We start from the raw sequence: 21566 nt of genomic DNA, 5'->3' as shown, positions 1-21566 counted from the left end.
GTACGTCCACCTGGCCTCCCGCATGCCCACTATACGCCCTCGCTCAAAGTCCGTCAACTGCATATACGGTTCACGTCCACGCTGTCGCGGCATGCTACCAGTGTTAAAGACTGCGATGGAGCTCCGTATGCCACGGCAAACTGTCTGACACTGACGGCGGCGGTGCACAAATGCTGCGCAGCTAGCGCCATTCGACGGCCAACACCGCGGTTCTTGGTGTGTCCGCTGTGCCGTGCGTGTGATCATTGCTTGTACAGCCCTCTCGCAGTGTCCGGAGCAAGTATGGTGGGTCTGACACACCGGTGTCAATGTGTTCTTTTTTCCATTTCCAGGAGTGTAGTTTCCATCCTGTGCTGCTAGACTGCTCACATTTGAGTTCTCTAGAGTTAATACTGCTGGCTTTAAGGGCTGCTGGATTTTGTTCATTTCAGCTATACTGTTTCACTGGAATGTTTCACCCTCACAAATAATGTTATCAGGATGTTATAATTAGTGTGCAGCTACTCACAGAGGTCCGATACGGATTACCGTATGCCAGCTAAACTTGGTAAATAGACTGATGCATTAACGCGGAAGCGATTTACGCTTGAAAAAAATTTGTTCCAGTTTTGGTCACCAGGTGCAAATCTAGCACTTTCGTCGACGTCCCTGGTATTTATGTAGAACAAAATGTGAGAATGGCAGTTAACAATAAAATCAACACTAAGCCTTTCTTACTTGTTTGACCTTGTGTGCCCACGTCTTGTTCCTAATCCATTATATGTGGAAATATTTATCTACGTCGTTCTTGCATTTACAGCGCCAGATTTGCAATTGGTGGACAAAATTGGAACTAATTTTTTCCAACATATATCTGTTTCTCGTTGACACATTAGAATATCTACCAAGTTTCGCTATCACACGATAATTACAACCCGTAATGGTCCTTTGTGAGTAGTCCTCTATGAATAGCCGCACTTTAATTGTAAGTGTACGTAGGGACTCCAGAAAGTAAATCGCACATGTCGTTCCACGCTGGAACACCCGCAGGATTTTATGTCAGTTGAAACAAAACATTTTCATCATCATGTGATCAGAAATTTCGTGGACATTGTAATCGGCTTTTCATTTGCTCATATTGATTTTTACACTGCATTTTTAGTGTCTGGTCAATGCTGTAAACATAAATAGATAACAGTGTAATTACAGTAATACCTGTTTTTAAGAGGCACTTTCATAACGATTTCCGCTTTTTTCGTCACCTGGATCTACTCTAAACTGCGAGAAATCATCAAAAAGAACATTTTAATTTGTTCTTTCTCTTAAAAGCAAGCTATCTATGTAATGCACAAACCAACAAGCAATAGCATATTTAATTTGTACTAATTCCGGAGGAGTCTCATTGACAGGTTCTTCTACACCCGTTCTTCTACACTCTTAGTTTAGTTTGTCATATTAATAAAATTACTTGACTTCTCAGCTGCATATTTAATCCATTCGGAATTCATAAGCATTTTCACAGATTCATGAAACTTTTTAATTTGGTGAATGGATGGCGTATGAATGCGCCATTATGACTGCAATGCGTTATACGAGACCGAAAACTCACACGCAACTTATGAAGCGCACTGTTATCTGTTTTAGAATAAACCAAACATGGATTTCAATGACATCCAATTAAATCGAAATGTTCTCTTTATGACGACATTATTCTCGTAGCTATAATTTTTTCCGGGTTGCCTTAGATTCAATAAAATCTTATACTTTCGGGAGTCGTCAATATTTTTTCCAATATAATTTCCGACATCGGAAACACTGACCAGGACGCTACTATCGTTTTCACCGAAGCACTTGAAGGCAGGACGGGTACTGGTTAGATCTACATCTTCTCCATTACCTCAATAACTGGAATTTTTAATAGAAATATTTGAGTTTGACTCATACATTTCTAGTGATATTTTGTCGTAGGTAGTATATTTTTCGATTCCTCCACTTTAATTTTCGGGTTTCATTCGTCTATGAAGCACATTTTTTTTCCACATTGTTCACTTTTCTTTTACTCATCACAATCCACAACATTCTAATTATTATGTCACATAAATGTTCGACGGGATTCGTGTCGAGTGATCTACGTGGCAAAATCATTTCCTCGAATAGTTTAGAATGTTTTTCAAACCGATCGCGAACGGTTATGGCCTAGTGACATGGGGCATTGTCATCCATAAACATTCCATCATTTTTTGGGTACATGAGCTGAAAATAACAAATTTGGGTCAATGGTCGGTTCAGTCAGATCAGAGGACCCAGTCCCATGTAAACGCAGCCCACTTCATTATGGAGCCCCCACCAACTTGCACGGTGCCTTCTTCACAACTTGCGTCCATGGCTTCGTGGGGTGTGCGTCACATTCAAACCCTACCATCAGCTATTAACAACCGAAATCGGAACTCTTCTGACCGGGTCACGGTTTTCCAGTCGTCTATGGACGAACTGATATAGTCGCGAGCCCAGGAGAGGTGCTGCAGGGGTTGTCCTGCTGTTAGCAAAGGCACTCGCGTTAGTCGTCTGCTGCCGTTATCCATTAACGCCACATTTCGCCGCACTGTCCTAAAGAATTCGTCATACTACGTCCCACAATGGTTTCTGCGATTATTTCGTCTGTTAGTAATGACAACACAAACGCCGCTGATCTCGGTCGTTAAGTGAAGATCCTGTTCGCCCACGGTAGCTGAGTGGTCAGCGCGACAGAATGTCAATCCTAAGGCCCGGATTCGATTCCCGGCTGGGTGGGAGATTTTCTCCACTCAGGGACTAGGTGTTGTGTAGTCCTAATCGTCATTTCATCCCCAGCGACATGCAAGTCGTCGAAGTGGCGTCAAATCGAAAGACTTGCACCCGGCGAACGACCTACCCGACAAGAGGCCCCAGTCACACGACATTTACATTGTAATGAAGACCGCCAGTCACGCTAGATCAAGAGGTCAGTTCGTGCACAAAATCGTGCTGCGGCAACACTTCCGAAATAGTGATATTTCTACAGGGGACTTCCAACGACTTGTAGAGTCCATGCCACGTCGAAGTGCTGCACTACGCCCAGCAAGAGGCAGTCCAACACGATATTAAAGCACTCCGTCTTCAGGCCACAAGTGGCCCATCCGACCGCCGTATCATCCTCAGTTGAGGATGTGGATAGGAGGGGCGTGTGGTCAGCACACCGCTCTCCCAGTCGTTATGATGGTTTTATTTGACCGGAGCCGCTACTATTCGGTCGAGTAGCTCCTCAATTGGCATCACGAGGCTGAGTGCACCCCGAAAAAATGGCAATAGCTCATGGCGGCCCGGATGGTCACCCATCCAAGTGCCGTCCACGCCCGACAGCGCTTAACTTCGGTGATCTGGCGGGAACCGGTGTATCCACTGCGGCAAGGCCGTTGCCCAACACGATATTAGGGGGAATCCTATGACTTTTGTCGCCTCAGTGCAGTCTGATGTAGAGTCTCCATTCCGCACGGTTTTAACGGCTTACGAGTCAAATGTCTTGCAGAGCACGTTGCTTTGTGGAGTGCTTCTAAAATGTGGTGTCGACGTGTTGTGTTCGTGTAGTTGTTGCGAGACAAAGGGAAAGGTCAAACACATTTTTAGCACATAGCCTATTTCTTTCGATGGTCGACAGTAATCTTGTAAGTCACATGTTACTCATTTGTGCTCATATATTAGCTCTCTATATAAACAGTTTCGGAATTTGCGATTAGTGTTCTGCGTTTTTATATTCTTTCACGTTTTCACCTCAATCATCACGTGCGTTTTCTAAGGGTGTGTGTACTCTTTTTTTATGATTGTCATTGGGTCAATGCTGTGATCAGGTACATGTAGACTACAGTGTAAAACCCGTAATGATTTGCTTGCATCTAAACTACCCGGAACCCGTCTTCGAAATAAGTATATTTAGGGGATGCACGGTGAAAGTTTTTTCCTTACACAATTAAAAGTGTGACTCGTAGGTTCAATGATAAAGTGCCAGAGTACGGATAAGAGATCTCTTTAGTAAAATTCTTCTGGATTTGAGGCCGCATTGTCATCTGTAAAATTCCGACGCTTCGGCGACTGTTGCAAGGCGCCTTCCTGAGGGTGTATTGCTGATTGCTGAATGAGCACTAGTTTGGATACTTATATACTATGGAGGAGTGCTGTCATTGGATGTGAGGGTGAGGAGGAAGGGTATTAGGAGTTCATTTTATTTATCTTTGCATTGCGTGTTGTCATTGGCGGAAATGGGCGTTTTCCATTGAAGTTTCCTTTTCTGCTTGCCATTGGTGGAAATCGGCGAATAGGAGACTGACCGGCGACTACGGTGTAGCGTTGTTTACTAACGGCTTAGTATCGACTAGGCCGCGTCGGCGCTGTGTGTACCCTCCACCGCTGTGGTCTACGGCGCGCCTGTTGCTCTGCGAGAGCTGGCCTTCCGCAAAGATGTCACTGCTGGCAGCCGAGACGCTGAAGTCGGTACCCGTCTTCTCTATTCATAATGTCGGGTCGCTTGTCTATTTCTATAGCCTCTCTAATCCTCCTCCTCAAACTAAAAGGCTGTTTTGCCAGTACGCGGGCCTCTCGAAATTCGATCCACATCCTGCACTGTTCCTGATGTTCTACCACCGCTAATTTGTTGTAATGTTTGAGGCGGATATATCTCTCGCCTTCAGTTAACCTTGTGCTTATTGGACGTCCAGTCTCACCTACATACACTAGTCCACATCCGCACCCGATTTCATAAACTTCGAAGGCACGAAACTTGTCAACTGTATCTTTCGTCGAGCCCAGAATGTTCAAAATGGTTCAAATGGCTCTGAGCACTATGGGACTTAACTGCTGTGGTCATCAGTCCCCTAGAACTTAGAACTACTTAAACCTAACTAACCTAAGGACATCACACACATCCATGCCCGAGGCAGGATTCGAATCTGCGACCGTAGCGGTCGCGCGGTTCCAGACTGTAGCGCCTAGAACCGCTCGGCCACTCCGGCCGGCCGAGCCCAGAATGTCTTTTATTTTGTTGTTGCTACGAAAAATCGAGTTAATGCCTGCCCGACGGAGAATTTTGTCCACACGTTCAGTAACCCCTTGTATATATGGTAGCACGACAGTGTTCTGTGCTTCGTTCTGCATTTCGCCCTTGCCTTCCTCCTTCGGCGCCACGATTTTGTGTATCATTCTGATGTCGTAGCCATTAGCTCCAAAAATGGACCTGAGGTTCTGTAGTTCAGCTTGCAGGTTGGTTTCATCACTGATCCTGTACGCTCTCTTATTTAAAGTTTGCAGGGCCGAATTCTTTTGAGTAGGACGGTGGTGGGAGGATGCATGCAGGTACCTGTCCGTATTGGTGGGCTTCCTATAAACTCTGTCTCCGAGTTTTGTTGTCCTGTCTTCCTCAGTTGCGTGTAATATTACGGTATATTGATAATTTTTTACTTATGGACCTTCTGACTAGATGGTACACCATGACCTACACACAGAAACTAACACACAGAGTTGCAAACATACTAAAGAGACAGGGTTTCAAAATAGCATATAAGACTGGGCAAACCCTTCAATCACACCTAAGCCAGCCAGCTACCAAGAGGGACAAATTCCAGCAATCAGGAATATATAAACTTGAATGTCAAAGTTGTGATGCACTATAAATAGGCATGACACGCAGGAATTTTGAAACAAGATACAAAGAACTATCAGATGTTGGAAGTATGAAACAAACCATTCCACATTTGCAGAGCATTTAAAACACTACAACCATCATCCAACAAACATGGAACAAGAAATGAAAATAATGAGAATAAGCAACCATGACAAACATCTTATACAAATGCAAGAAAACTTCCACATCCAGAAAGCCATAGCAGAAAACAAACATGTGATAAATGAACACACATCAGCACAGGTTCCCTACTACACTTAATAAAGGAAATTATAACATAAAAAAAATCTTCCCCACACCATCTGGACACACACACACACACACACACACACACACACACACACCACCACCAAATAAAAAAATAAATAAAAAATAAATAAAAAAATTATATAACACCAAAATACAGACACACACACGCACACACACACACACATACACACAGCACAAAAAAATATATATCACACCAAAACACACACACACATACACACACACACACACACACAGGACAAAAACAAAAACAAAAAAATAAAATAAAATAAATAAATTAAATTAAACTAAATTAAATTAAATTAATATCGCACCAAAAAACACTCACACACACACATACACAAGCACACACACAAATGCATACACGAACAGACCACAGATACTTCAATATTTACACTCATAAGTTGGCAATAATATTCGATCTTTGGCAAAAACATTTGACAGTCGGCAACAGAAACCAAAACATTGCATTAAAACAAGCGTTCAGTGCATAGTGCTGTGGAATGTGGAAAAAAACCGCAAATTGGCGTTCACAAGAAGAAGAACAACACCAAAAATGCAACAGGAGCGTAATATGTAAGAAACTGTCCACGCAACCTGTAAGTACAGTTCAAAACATTACTACTTAATAGGAAATACCAACCACCAGAACTGTTTATAACCTATAGGCACAGTGACAAAAATGTAAATAAAATAGCTAACATATGTACATATTCCAGGCCACTGATGATGCCTTGCAGAAAATAAAGGCGAAACGCGTATGGCACTAAAATTGTGTTTTATTCAGTTGCTGTCAGACTGTCCATAAGTAAAAAATTATCAATATACCGTATTCTGTCTCCGAGCTTCCCCTCTGGCTTACGGTAAAGTTCTACGTGGAGAAAAGCCAATACCCAGTTCTTTTCTATCTCCATGGTAAAGTGAATTTTGCTGTGCTGCTAGTTGAGATGTTCGTGAAAGATCTGAAGCTCTTCTTCTCCGTCATCAACATATCGTAGCCAACATTCTGGACGTAATGGTGCGGACTGGAGTGTTGTTTCTTCAACGCTTGCATAAAAATGTCTGCTGCGGCCGGCGAAAGAGGGGAACCCATAGCTACACCGTCCGTCTGCTCATAAAAATCCCCTTTCCACCTGAAATATGTGGTCATCGAACAGTGGCGCACTAGCTCGCAGATATCAGGTGCCAAGCGTTCCTCTAAGATGTTCGTGGTGTCCGTCACGGGTACATTCGCGAACAAAGACTTCACGTCAAAACTGACCATCAGATCCATATCTGAAACTCGCTTTTCTTTCAAAAGTGCTGTAAAATGGTTGGAGTCCTTGACGTATGAATTTGTATGGCTCACTAAACTCACTACAACAGTCGCCGAAACGTCGTAATTTTACAGATGACAATGCGGCCTGAAACCCGGAAGAATTTTATTGACTGTGACAACGGCCGCGGAAGCCTACGATTACAAGAGTGCTCGTCTTTCACCCTGGAGTGTTCTATAATTTTTGTGTGTCACTTTTCACGTCTTTGAACTATGGCAATATCTTTTAACGGAAAAATTTGCACGCTGATTCGTAGCTCACGTTAAATTTGAGATCCTCAGACCAAACGACGGAGGAATGGCAACGGCATGCAACTTCCAATAGCACCATGTCCAATAAAGCACTGCAATGTTCAAACTAGCTCTTTAGTTAATGACAGTTTTAGCTTTTACCTTTACACAGTAAAAATCCTCTCGAATAGCCGGAGTGTTTCGATCCCTCAAGGTCAGTTCGGTTTATTCTGATGAGAACAGATGCTACTGTAACCGACCAGTTGAGATGACTTGAAAATGTTATGAAACAGTGTACTTGCAAAAGACTGGCCAAAGAACATAGGAAGATAATGAGCCAGATATCGCAAAGAACAACCTTGGCTGACGACCAGTTCTGAACAGGAAGCACGCGGAGCTCTAATGTAACACTGCGACATTTTCCACGGTAAGGAATGTTAGGAGACACACCCAATGTCGCGCACAGCTTCTCGCGTTTGATGACCTTCTAGCGACCAAACTTGTTTCCATACAGTCTGAGACCACTGCTCACAACACACTGGTATGCGTATTTATTTGTGCTACCGGTTTTCCTGCGCTAGCTGGGATAGTGTTACTGTTAATCTGCCCTGCGGCACGTTGTCTGAAACAGCGCATCGAAATACACACCAATATTCCCGGAAATTACAACTTTCCGAGACATCTGCCAGAATGAGTCGACACTGGAGGGATGTGCAGAACTGTCTGCTAGCACCATCTTCAATATGACTGGAGGGTAGGCCAAGCTAAGTCACTGAAGAGCCGCTAGCCGACGTGGCAACATTTACGTTGGTGAGCCCCATCAACGTCGAATGATGGTCGTGTGGAATCGTTGGATAGTTTCCGATCGGAAGTTAATTAGTCCTAAATTACATGAGCTATTGCATTCTCTTCTTCTCCGCGCTATACCAACACTGTAAGAGATACGAGTTTACAACTTGAGTGAAACAGTGAAGGAAACCTCGACTGCTCAGAAAACGATGTGGCAATGTGCAAAATGACTTCTCTTTGGCTCTAAAGTCGTGTCCACACCAGTCGGTGTCGACCTGCGCAGCACAAAACCAACATTGGTAGTTCGGCGCAGTGCGGCGCGGTCGGTGTGGAAGGCAAGCAGCGCAGCTCACGACGGTCAAGTTCAAAGCAGTGTCGGTATATAAAAGGAAATGGTTTGTGCTCTTCTGGGTGGTTCTGTTTCGGCGGTGTTTTTCGTAACCGTATCCATTCTTATTGACGCGCATGCACTGCACGCACGCCTACAAACATTCTACTCCAATCTGCGCAGTTTATAGCTGCTCTGCGCCGGCTAAAGGGGATAGTCCTATTTGAAAGCCTGAAAAATAGACGATTTTCGAAACTTTTTCCAAGTAAAATAAAAGGTACTGCTATATCCGATTATATAGTCTTATTCCTTACACTTTTCATTTTTGTGTTCACATCCGACGCTCCCTGTAACCGCTGCACCAGGTGGAACGATTCCTGACAGCCGGAATATTTACCGTGGGAGGAAATTCCGGAAGCCCTCCTGCTGGAACGGTAACAAAATAATTTTTTATGAGTCATTTTAAATATATTTCCTATCATCACACTTCAGATAACGGAAAAATTTAAGTTTTAACAAAATGTTGACATGTTGAAACAAGTGTCACTTCTATTCGTCCACAAAACTGAGACAAAAGCGTGCACCGAAAACAGACTTTTGTAGACATCGCAGAACGGCTGCATTAGCTGATAGATAATTCAGTTTAGAATGCCGACATCAAATTCCGATCGAAATTATGTTTACCACTCTCAACTTGTGTTTCCCAACAATTTCAACAATACGATTTCGAGAAAAATGCGTTTAAAGTTTTTAGTTATATTTTTTGCACTTAAGGTAAACGTACCTCGTATCAGCGCTCCCTGGACTACTCAGTAATTCTTCCAGGTCAAAAAAGGAAGTCCTCCTCCACCTTCCTCGTGGCCATGGTGTTCTCGTGCGCCACTTTGGCAGCCCTCTTCATTCACTGCTCTGCTCGCTCGATACGCTTTTCGTCCGTTTTTGTGCAGAAGTTCTAATAGGCTGGTTCGATCTCAAGTTAGAGCACGTTCATAATGTCCATAATACCTGTAAGGCCTTCGTCGAAATTACGTGCTGTCACTTCGGCAGCAATGTGCTCTTTTTCCCGTTGTGAATGATTTTCAGAGACATTTTTTCACAAATCGCATTGTAGGTTGATAACGGAGATTCTGGCAAACGTTGGGAGAACACTATAATAAAGTAGACATCCCAGGAAGCATCTTAAGCAACAAAAAATCGACTCATTTTCATTTTCAACGACAACTACACCCTTAACCCCTTCAGAAGTTTCAGAATAAATTTCACAGGAAGTGAAAAGTAAATTTTTGGTCTCTCCCGTTCTTCCTAACTTTCGCTATTGAGATGTAATCCAACAAGGCACGTGTAGTCTTAGAATTAACCGCAGACGCTCGCTTGTATTTCATCTGCAACGTCCGTTTGCTTGACCACGTCAATTATTCATCGGCCTACTTGGGACGGTCACTCCCAGATGCCTTCTCTACTTCTTCAGATTTTCTGTATGAACACATCCCAATTTACCCCGCCTCACACATCAAGTATCTATCGCAACATAATGTCTCCTAGATGTTACTGTCTATTCAAAAAATTCGCAAATTCCATCTTTATGCTAATGCTTGTCTTTGGGACAAGATACTGTGCACTCTGCGAACAATTCCGTGCCCTGTTGCAGTTAGTGAAAAGCTAAGGCATTGCATAGATTTTGCCTCAGAAAAAGCTAAGCAAATGGTCACATCTCAACAACATACTGTCTGTGCCGTGAGTAAAAAGTAAAACTTTCCACAACCACGACATTTGTCTGAGCACCGTAGCGCTTTACATGCCATTGTCCAGTTCGACGTAACGCGCCGTTGATTTCCTCCGACTTACCCAGTTATAAAGGTATCTGCAGTATAACGTGGGCTCCGAACCATCTGGGCCGCAGACAGCGTTCAGTACTATTTAACAAGACTGCAGTTATTATAGTGTCATTGCAGTACTTCTACGTTCTCATGGCATTAATTGATGGTAACGTGCACTTCACTAAAATGTGCAGGTGTGTCCATTCACCTGAACATAACGCTTCTTAATAAAAAGTGGGTGGCAAATACGTCATTGCTTATCTGTGTTATTCTGTGCATCACACATTTGGAAGGAATTGAAGGCGTATTTTCAAAGAAAAGTTCAAGACAATTTTCTTAACAAAAATCTTCTATTCTCTGTAATAATAACTACAGATTTTTAACAGTGTAATGATACTTGATCACAGCCAACACTTGGTTTAAGAATCATGAAAGAAGGGAATATACGTGGAAGAGGCCTGGAGGCACCGGAAGGATTCAGACAGGTTATATAACAACAAGACAGAGAGTGGTTTGAAATTTTAAGACATTTTCAGGAGCAGATGTGGACTCTGACCACAATTTATTGGCTATGAACTGTAGATTACAACTGAAGAAACCGCAAAAAGGTAGGAATTTAAGGAGATGGGACCCGGTTAAAGTTAAAAGTTTGTAGAGTTTCAGACGGAGCGTTAGCGAACGATTGACAGCAACAAAGGAAAGGAATACAGTAGAAAAAGAAAGGATAGCTTGGAAAGATGAAATGGTGAAGGCAGCAGAGAATCAAGTAGGTAAAAAGACGAGGGCTAGAAGAAATCCTTGTGTAACACAAGAGATATTGGATTTAATTGATGAAAGAAGAAAATATAAAAAAGCAGTAAATGAAGCAGGCGAAACAGAATACAAATGTCTCAAAAATGAGATCGACAGAAAGTGCAAAATGGCTAACAAGGAATGGCTAGTGGACAAATGTAATGGGAGAAGCATATATCACTACAGGCAAGACAGATTCCGTCTACAGGAAAATAGAAGAGACCTTTGAAGGGAACCACGTGTATGAATATCAAGAGCTCAGATGGAAAACCAGACCTAAGCAAAGAAGGGAAAGCAGAAAGGTGGGTGAAGTATATTGAGGGTCTATACAAGGGCAGTACTTTAGGACAGTATTATGGAAATGGAAGAGGGCGTAGATGAAGATAGAGCACTGAAAGACCTAAGTCGAAACAAGGCCCCGGGAGCAGACGACATTCCGTTAGAACTGCTGATAGCCTGGGTAGAGACAGCCATGACAAAACTCTTCCATCTGGTGAGCAAGATGTATGAGACGTCCGAAATACCCTAAGCCTTCAAGAAGAATAGAATAATTTCAATCCCAAAGAAAGCAGATGCTGACAAGTTTAAAAATAACTGAACTATCAGTTTAATCAGTCACAGGTTGCATAATACTAACAAGAATTCTTTACAGAAGAATGGAGACCATGATAGAAGCTGACCCCGGGAATATCAGTACGGATTCCAGAGAAATATAGCAATATGCGTGGGAGTATTGAACCTACATCTTACCTTAGAAGAAATGTTAAGAAAAGGCAAACCCATCTTAATGGCATTAATAGACTGAGAGAAAGCTTTTGGTAATGTTGACTACAATACTCTCTTTCAAATTCTAGAGGTAGCAGGAATAAAATACATGGAGCCAAAGGCTATTTACAATTTGTACAGAAACCAGATGGCAGTTGCAAGAGTCGACGAATGGGAAGCAGTGGTCGAGATGGAGGGAGCAGGATCGTAACCTATCCCCGATGTTATTTAATCTGTATGTTGAGCAAGCGGTAAAGGAAACAAAAGAAAAATTGGGAGTAGGAATTAAAATCCAGGGAGAGGAAACAAAACCTTGAGGTTTGCCGACGGCATTGTAATTCTGTCAGAGATAAGAAAGGATCTGGAAGAGCACTTGAACGGAATGGACAGTGTCTTGAAAGAAGGATATAAGATGAACATAAACAAAAGCAAAACGAGTATAATGGAATGTAGTCGAGGTAAATCAGGTGATGCGGACGGAATTAGATTAAGCAATGAGACACTTAAAGTATTAGATAGGATATTTTATTTGGGCAACAAAATAACTAATGATGGTCGAAGTTTTAAAGGATATATGAAATGTAGACTGGACATGGAAAGGAAAGCGTTCGTGAAGAGGAGAAGTTTGTTAACATCGAGTATAGATTTAAGGGTTAAGTAGTCTTTTCTGAAAGTATTTGCATGGACTGTAGCTATGTATGGAAGTGAAACATGGACGATAAGCACTTTAGACAAGAAGAGAATAGAACCTTTCGAAATGTAGTGCTACAGAAGAATGCTGAAGATTAGATTGATAGAGTACGTAACTAATGAGGAGGTACTGAGTAGAATTGGAGAGAAAAGGAATTTGTTCCAGAACTTGACTAGAAGAAGCGATTGGTTGGTAGGACACATTTTGAGGCATCACGATATCACCAATTTAGAACTGCAGGGTAGCGTGGGGATATAACTTGAAGAGATAGACCAAGAGATGAATACAGTAAGCAGATTCAGAAGGATGTAGGTTGCAATAGTTACTCGGAGATGAAGAGGCCTGCACGGGATAGAGCAGCATGGAGAGCTGCATCAAATCAGTATTTGGACTGAAGACCACAATAACAACAACAACTATGGTCAATCTCTAAAAGTTTTAGAATTTGGAAATTGTGGATGTTTTAATAAGAGATGAAACTTAGTAACTGATGCAACCATCCTGATTTGAGTTTTGCATTTCTTTTTTTTTTTTTCGAATCACTGAATGCTCTTCTGGAATAATTCCACACAACAGTCTATAATCGTCTCCTTCCTCGTTGTTATCGCGTTGAATAGTTCAAATGGTTCTGAGCACTATGGAACTTAACATCTTAGGTCATCAGTCCCCTAGAACTTAGAACTACTTAAACCTAACTAACCTAAGGACATCACACACATCCATGCCCGAGGCAGGATTCGAACCTGCGACTGTAGCAGTCCCGCGGTTCCGAACTGAAGCGCCTAGAACCGCACGGCCACCGCGGCCGGTTATCGCGTTAAAAGTAACGCCTTATACACTCCAGATATTACTACCATCCATTCAGTTCGTGTACTTATTATTAATCCATTAATGTAATGAACTGCACCCAGACCATCCGGCAGCGTTAACAGTGGTCGTACGGAATGAAACCAAAAATCTTGCTCTAATGGGCAATCTAAATTATTTCAAAGAATTATCCACTAGTATGGCCTGCTATGAGCCGGCCTCTGTTCTATGGCCCGTTGCACTTAGTCAGTGAATACAGGAACGGTTAATGCTGGTTCGTCCGCAGCTCGTGGTCGTGCGGTAGCGTTCTCGCTTCCCACGCCCGGGTTCCCGGGCTCGATTCCCGGCGGGGTCAGGGATTTTGTCTGCCTCGTGATGACTGGGTGTTGTGTGATGTCCTTAGGTTAGTTAGGTTTAAGTAGTTCTAAGTTCTAGGGGACTGATGACCATAGACGTTAAGTCCCATAGTGCTCAGAGCCATTTGAACCATTTTGAATCAATGCTGGTTCTGGATGACGGTGTAGTTGTCTCCTTATGATGTTCCGTACATGCTCAATTGGAGACAGACCCTGTGATCGAGCAGGCCAAGGCAAAAAATCGACACTCTGTACAGCACGTTGGGTTACAACAGCGGTATGTGGGCGAGTGTTATCCTACTGGAAAATACGCCCTGCAATGTTGTCGATGGAAGACAGAAGAACAGGTCAAATCACCACACTCGCGTACAAAGTTGTAGTCAGGATGCGTGATATGATCACGAGAGTACTCCTGCTGTCATATGAAATTGCACCCGAGACCATAATTCCAGGAGTAGACCCAAGTGCGTCTCGGCCGCATACAGCTTGGCTTCAGGCGCTTAACTGACCTCCTCCAAAGCATCACACGACCATGATTGGAACCGAGGCAGAACCGCCATTCATCAGAAGACACAACAGACATCCACTCCACCCGCCAATGAGCTCTCGCTTGACACCACTGGAGCGCTGATTTGAGGTCAGTGGAACGCTACAAATGTAGCACCATTCTTATTCGTCATCTATCAAAGATCATTGGAACGGCTGAAAGTTCCAAGGGACTGGAAGAAGGCCCAGGTCATAGCAATCTATAAAAAGGGTAGACAATCGGATGCACATAATTACTGGCAAATTTCACTGACATCGATTTGTTGTAGAATCATGGAACATTTTTTTTCAGACATAATGACCTTTCTAGACTCTTAGAAGCTCATCTGTAGAAACCAGCTCGGTTTTAGGAAACAGCGGTCATGCGAGACACAGCTGGCCCTCTTTGTGCGTGATATACAACATGCTCTAGATACCGGCTCCCAGGTTGATGCCATATTTCTCGACTTTCGAAAGGCATTCGACTCAGTTCCGCACTGTCCGTTGCTCCAAAAAGTGCGCGCTTACGGTCTATCGGATGACATATGCGGTTGGATAGTAAGTTTTCTAACAGACAGGGAACATTATGTCGTCCTGAACGGGGTAACTTCAACAGAAACAAGAATAACTTCAGGTGTGCCCCAGGGCAGCGTAATAGGTCCTCTGCTTTTTACGATTTATATAAACGATCTGGTTGATGGTACTGACAGCGGCCTTAGACTGATGCTGTAGTCTACAGGAAAGCAGTATCACACGAAAGCTGTGAACAAATCAATACGGATTTGCAGAAAATAAATGCGTAGTGTAAAGACTGGTAGTTATCTCTCAATATTAGTAAGTGTAACCTACTGCGTATAACAAGGCGAAAATCCCCATTAATGTAAGAGTACAAAATAAATGCCCAGTCTTCGAAAGCGGTAACGTCCGTCAAGTATCTGGGTGTGACTATTCGAAATGATCTCAAATGGAATGGGCTGATTACACAAGTAACGGGTAAGGCGAACTCTAGATTGCTGTTTATTGGTAAAATCCTGAAGCGATGCAGTCCTTCAGCAAAGGAAATAGCTAACAATACGTTAGTTTGTCCAGTCTTGGAGTGCTGTTCCTCTATGTGGGACGCTTACCAGTTGGGTCTGATTCAAGAGATTAAGACGGTCCAAAGAAGAGCGGCAAGATTCGTGACTGGTACATTTAACCATCGCGATAACGTTACAGATCTCATAGAAAGTTTGAAGTGGGACATACTTGCAGACAGACGGCGCGCTAAACAGAAGGGGCTGCTCACTAAATTCCGAAATCCGATCTTCAGCGAGGATGTAGAGCATATATTATTACCACCAACTTTCAAATCGCGCAATGATCACCATTCAAAGATAAGGGAAATGAGAGCTCGTACTGAGGCGTTCAGACAGTCGTTTTTCCCTTGCCCTATCCGCGAGTGGAACAGAGGGGGTGAAATATGACTTTGGCGCGAATTGTGCCCTCCGCCGCACACCGCTTGGTGGCTAGCGGAGTATATATGTAGGTGTAGATGTAGATGAGTAAGGCTCGGAGCTGTCCTTGATTTGCAACAGTTTGTTGTGTCACTGTGGTGCCAATTGCTGGTCAAATTGCTGCTACAGACGCAGTACGATGCGGCAGAGCCATACACCGAAGCCGGCGGTCTTCCCTCTCGGTAGTGCCAGTGCCATGTGGCCGTCCGGAGTCCGGTCTTCTTGCGACCGTACCTTCCCGTGACAACTGCTGCCAGCAATCATGTACAGTGGCTACATTCCAAACCTGACGTACGCAGAGTGCGCCGTCTCTCTGCACGGTCGTCTGTCTGAAAGGGCCCACGAACACACAAACGTCCAAAAAGGGCCTGAAATGTTGTGTGATGTGGTTGGTGTCTGTAAGGGTACTTTTTTAGTATAGCCGTGCTGCCTCTCGAACCGTTTCCATCCGCTTGGCCATATACAAAGATCTCGGCTTGTTCCAGACATGGATACTGACCATTCTGTCGGTTACAGTACTCTGCGTCAACTACACAACCTGCAACGCACAAGGAATACAAGGCACGTGGTCAGGGGAACTTTCATTCGTCAGGGTCATCTTCCGTGGCAACAATGCATTTCCTGACACATGTTCATAGGCCCTTTTTTCCTCTATTTACAGTCAGTAATCCATCCCTGCACTTTGTCAGTTTTATTAATTTTCACCCTGTACATAATACACCGACATATATTTAACAGAGAAAGGGAAATTACGAGTACAACGTGAATGTTTTCTGTTAAAACCGATTGCGAGAAAGAAAATATTGTGCTGCGCTATGTTATTCAATCTGTATATTGAGCAAACAGTAAAGGAAACAAAAGAAAAATTTGGAGGGTATTAAAATCCAGGGAGAAGAAATAAAAACTTTGAGGTTCGCTGATGACATTGCAATTCTGTCAGAGACAGCAAAGGACTTGGAAGAGCAGTTGAACGGAATGGACAGTGTCTTGAAAGGATGAACATAGACAAAAGCAAAACGAGGATAATGGAATGTAGTCGAATTAAGTCGGGTGGTGCTGAGGGAATTAGATTAGGAAATGAGACACTTAAAGTAGTAAAGGAGTTTTGCTAATTGGGGAGCAAAATAACTGATGATGGTCGAAGTAGAGAGGATGTAAAATGTAGACTGGCAATGGCAAGGAAAGCGTTTCTGAAGAAGAGAAATTTGTTAACATCGAGTATAGATTTAAGCGTCAGGAAGTCTTTTCTGAAAGTACAGGGCTATTACAAATGATTGAAGCGATTTCATAAATTCACTGTAGCTCCATTTATTGACATATGGTCACGACATACTACAGATACGTAGAAAAACTCATAAAGTTTTGTTCGGCTGAAGCCGCACTTCAGGTTTCTGCCGCCAGAGCGCTCGAGAGTGCAGTGAGACAAAATGGCGACAGGAGCCGAGAAATCGTATGTCGTGCTTGAAATGCACTCACATCAGTCAGTCATAACAGTGCAACGACACTTCAGGACAATGTTCAACAAAGATCCACCAACTGATAACTCCATTCGGCGATGGTATGCGCAGTTTAAAGCTTCTGGATGCCTCTGTAAGGGGAAATCAACGGGTCGGCCTGCAGTGAGCGCCGAGTGTGGGAGGAACTTGATTATCGGTTTTATGTCTGCCAAATCACTAAAGGGGCACATATCGAACATTTGTGAATGCCTAAAAAAACTTTTTGAGTTTTTGTATGTGTGTGCAAAGCATTGTGAAAATATCTCAATTAATAAAGTTATTGTAGAGCTGTGAAATCGCTTCAATCATTTGTAATAACCCTGTATTTGTATGGAGTGTAGCTATGTATGGAAGTGAAACATGGACAATAAATAGTTTGGACAAGAAGAGAATAGAAGCTTTTGAAATGTGGTGCTACAGAAGAATGTTGAAGATTATGTGGTTAGAGATATTGAATAGGATTGGGGAGAAGAGAAGTTTGCGGCACAACTTGACTAGAAGAAGGGATCTGTTGGTAGGACATGTCCTGAGGCATCAAGGGATCAAAAATTTAGCATTGGAGGGCAGTGTGGAGGGTAAAAATCGTAGAGGGAGACCAAGAGATGAATACACTAAACAGATTCAGAAGGATGTAGGTTGCAGTAGGTACTGGGAGATGAAGGAGCTTGCACAGGATAGATTAGCATGGAGAGCTGCATCAAACCAGTCTCAGGATTGAAGACCACAACAACAACAACATGAAAAAATATGGTTTTGTTTTGTTTCTCGCAGTCAGTGTCAATTGCAATAAGTTGGACGTGTAAACCATTAGACAAACTGTTCTTCTTATGCATCTTCTCATACAAAAATTGACACACAGCAACGTGCTGTGTTGTTTTCTCCCTGTCTGTTTTATAGAAAACAAAAAAGTTGTAATTATGTCTTATCGGCTCATGAAAAGAATACTATTACGAAATCTGAATCGTCCAAAACCTTGTAATCCTGCCGGTTCCCAGATTAAAACTATGTGAAACACTGTCATTGAAGCTACCATCCTCACAGATCCATCAGCTGATGAGGTATCTCTCATATCCAGTATGCGAATCATCCCAACCGGTTTATCCATTAAGTTCAAGCGGCTTCAATTCTCAGTCAAAGTTACATTTTCAATAACAGTAAACAAGGCTCAAGATCAGAGAGAGGTCAGAGAAGGGGGAGGCAGTGCACATAAGGAGGAGATATATAAAGACTTTCCTTCTTTCCAAAATTGAGCTTACAGAACCAAATAGGGATAATGCAGGGGTACGTCTAATAATAAATAAGAAACCAGGAGTGGGGGTAAGCTACTAAGAACAGCATTGTGAAGGCATTGCCATAGCCAAGATAGATACAAAGCCAACACCCGCCACAGTAGTACAAGTTTATACCCCTACTAGCGCTGCAGAAGATTAAGAGATTGAAAGAATGTGTGATGAGATAAAATAAATTTTTCAGATAATTATGGAAATTGAATATTTCATCGTGATGGAGATTGAAAATCGATATTACGGAAAGGAAGAGAACGAAAAATAGAAGAAGATAGACGGTTTAAGAATCATGTAAGAAAGCAGTATGCATGGAAAACACAAGGTGAGACTGAAAGATTTCAAATTTATTACATAATAATAAGACAAACATCCAGTTGTACAATTGCAAAGTAAATAACTTTACTACATTAAGTTCCATGTGGTTGCAGATGACGAACTGTGAAAGAAAACCAGTGCAATAAAAAACGTAAAAACCCAGGAAAACCACAGAATGTAGTAATGAGATATATACATACAGAACGTTGTCTTTCATAGTGGTATGTTGATAATTTTTACTTTTTGACCACCTAATTAAAGAAAACAATTCTTGGGTCATAGGCGTTTCGCCTCTATTCTTTGCACGGCATCTTCAGACGCATGTTTCTAGGATGTTGTTCTACATTTCATGTTTTTGTTCCATTCTAACACTGTCCTTCTTCTTATAACACTAGTTCGGTTCCTAGCGCTGTGAAGTCTGAAAACAAAATTTCAAATGGCGATTATAAGAAGAAAAACATAGCTAACAATCGAACTAAAACATAACATGTAGAACACCAACAAAACTTGCCACTGATGATGCCTTGCAAAGAATGAAGATGAAACGTGTATGGCGCAAAAATTGTGTTTCACTTATTTGTAATTAGACGGTCCTACTGTAAAAATTATCAACATGTCGTAATATTATACGCAACAGAGGACGGTAGGAGTACAAAAGCTGTTTGACAGAAAATAAAATTCTACTGATGATACTGAAACTTCAGCGAAACACAACTGGGAAAGAGAAGGAAAGTTAATTTTGTCGTTTTCTCAAGGCAGCCCTCTTCCACAAAGAAAGCTAGTAAGACAAAGATTTCAAAACCACACTTTAAGCTGTAATTTCTCGAAGCAGATATGGAATCTGACCATAATTCATTGGTCTTGAACTGCAGATTAAAGCTGAATAAATAGAAATAAGGTAGGAAAATTAGGACGTGGGACCTTGTTAAATTGTAGGAGCCAACTGTTCTTCAGAGTTTCATAGTGTGCGTTAGGCAACATTTCACTGAAACTGAGTGAACGAATACATTAGAAAACGAATGGGTAGCTTCAAGAGATGAGAGAATGAAGGCAGCAGAGGATCAAATAGGTTAAACAACAAGACCTGGTAGAAATTCTTGCATTACACAGGAGGTATCAAACAGATAGATGAGTAATTAAAATTTGTAATGTCTCAACAAAAAAGAGATATTTTTACCCTTTATTGTGATTTCATTCCCCTGCCCCATATGGGCAGGGGAGGGCTGTCAGCGGCACAATCCGCCGCTCTTCAGCTGAGTGACAAGACAACTAAGACAAGAATAAAATGTTGCATATATAAGGCGATAAAAAAGGGGAACATAAAACAGAGCAAGAGGAGATAATGGAGGTAAAAATACACTGACAGGAAGACGTTCATGAGAGGATAATTAAAAAAGTCATCATAAAGTTAAAAAACACATTTGACGATTCTTAAAACACGAAGAAGACATTGAATTCACATGCCCAGGTTAAAAGTCGGCCACAGTATTAAAAACACTCCAGAACAACATACTTTAAACCCACTTGGAGCACACACCATGTAGAATGAAACTGCCAGGTGGGACCTGCCGAGGGAGAGGCCTGAGAGGATGGAAAAGGAGGGGAGAGCAAGGTGCAGCAGGGGAGGCGGTGGGATGAAAAGAGTAGGGGCATCAGCAGGTGCACGAAGAGGCAGGAGACTGGTGGGGCAGGAGATGAAGAGGGATGACAAGGCAGGAGGGAGTGCAGAGACACTGAATGGGAGCACATGAGAGGGAGGAAAAAAGAGGTAATATTAAGTGGACATTTTAATTGAAATGTTTGGGTCGTATCTTATAACCGCACATAAGTCTCTTGTAACCCACACAATCATACAACAATAGTTAGGAAAAACAGCGGTGCTCCTACTGATAACTCCATATCACATAGTATATTATAAATTCAGAACCTTGTGTGCATGTTTGTTACTGCATCGCACTAAAACCACTGGACGGCTACGGATGAATTTTGGCACGGAGGTAGCTTATGCCCTGGATTAATACACAGGCTGCTTTTGGAAATTATATAGTATCAGATATTTATTTATTTGAAAGATATAACGTGAAATGTGGAATAATAACTCAACTCTAATGAACAACCAATGAAAAGTCTTAAAAGAAAGGCCAGTCAAAAACAGCATTCCGTAAGGGCTAATTTCCAGAATGGAAACTGTGTTATGGCAGTTTTGCGTTTCAAGGCAACAGGACATGGAAGATTTTTGACAAACCCAACATTCTTGGTAAGATTTGCTCTAATTAAATGTCAGGTAAAACCATATTGGCAGCAGCAGCCTTAACGAGCTACTAGTACATCAGTTCCCCTTTTTTTCCTTTATTGTTAATTTCAAACCTGATACAGGTATGCCAGCGTCGGCATATTACGCCGCTCTTCAGCCACAGATAAAACTAATGATACAAAAGAAGACAATCGCAGAACAGACAGGGTGGATATACAAACGCAGACATACAAAATTAATACACACGGAGCCGTTCACGGGCACAGAGTCCAAAATAATGTTGAGACACGTGGACACGCACAGAGATGACAGATGGCACACGCGAACGTTGGAGGACAGACGAGGAACACTGGAACACTTGAATACGAACA

The 21566-nt window shown here is 42.4% G+C and overlaps 1 pseudogene; it reads right to left on the bottom strand.

Moving 5' to 3' along the window:
* Nucleotides 1-3297: 3297 nt before the first annotated feature.
* LOC126204607 (5S ribosomal RNA) lies at nt 3298-3415 on the bottom strand (annotated as a pseudogene).
* Between the last annotated feature and the right edge of the window lie 18151 nt (nt 3416-21566).

The sequence above is a fragment of the Schistocerca nitens genome, chromosome 9 (assembly GCF_023898315.1).
Source record: "Schistocerca nitens isolate TAMUIC-IGC-003100 chromosome 9, iqSchNite1.1, whole genome shotgun sequence".
In the NCBI taxonomy this organism is placed as follows: Eukaryota; Metazoa; Arthropoda; class Insecta; order Orthoptera; family Acrididae; genus Schistocerca; species Schistocerca nitens.
This window is presented reverse-complemented; position numbering and strand designations above follow the sequence as displayed.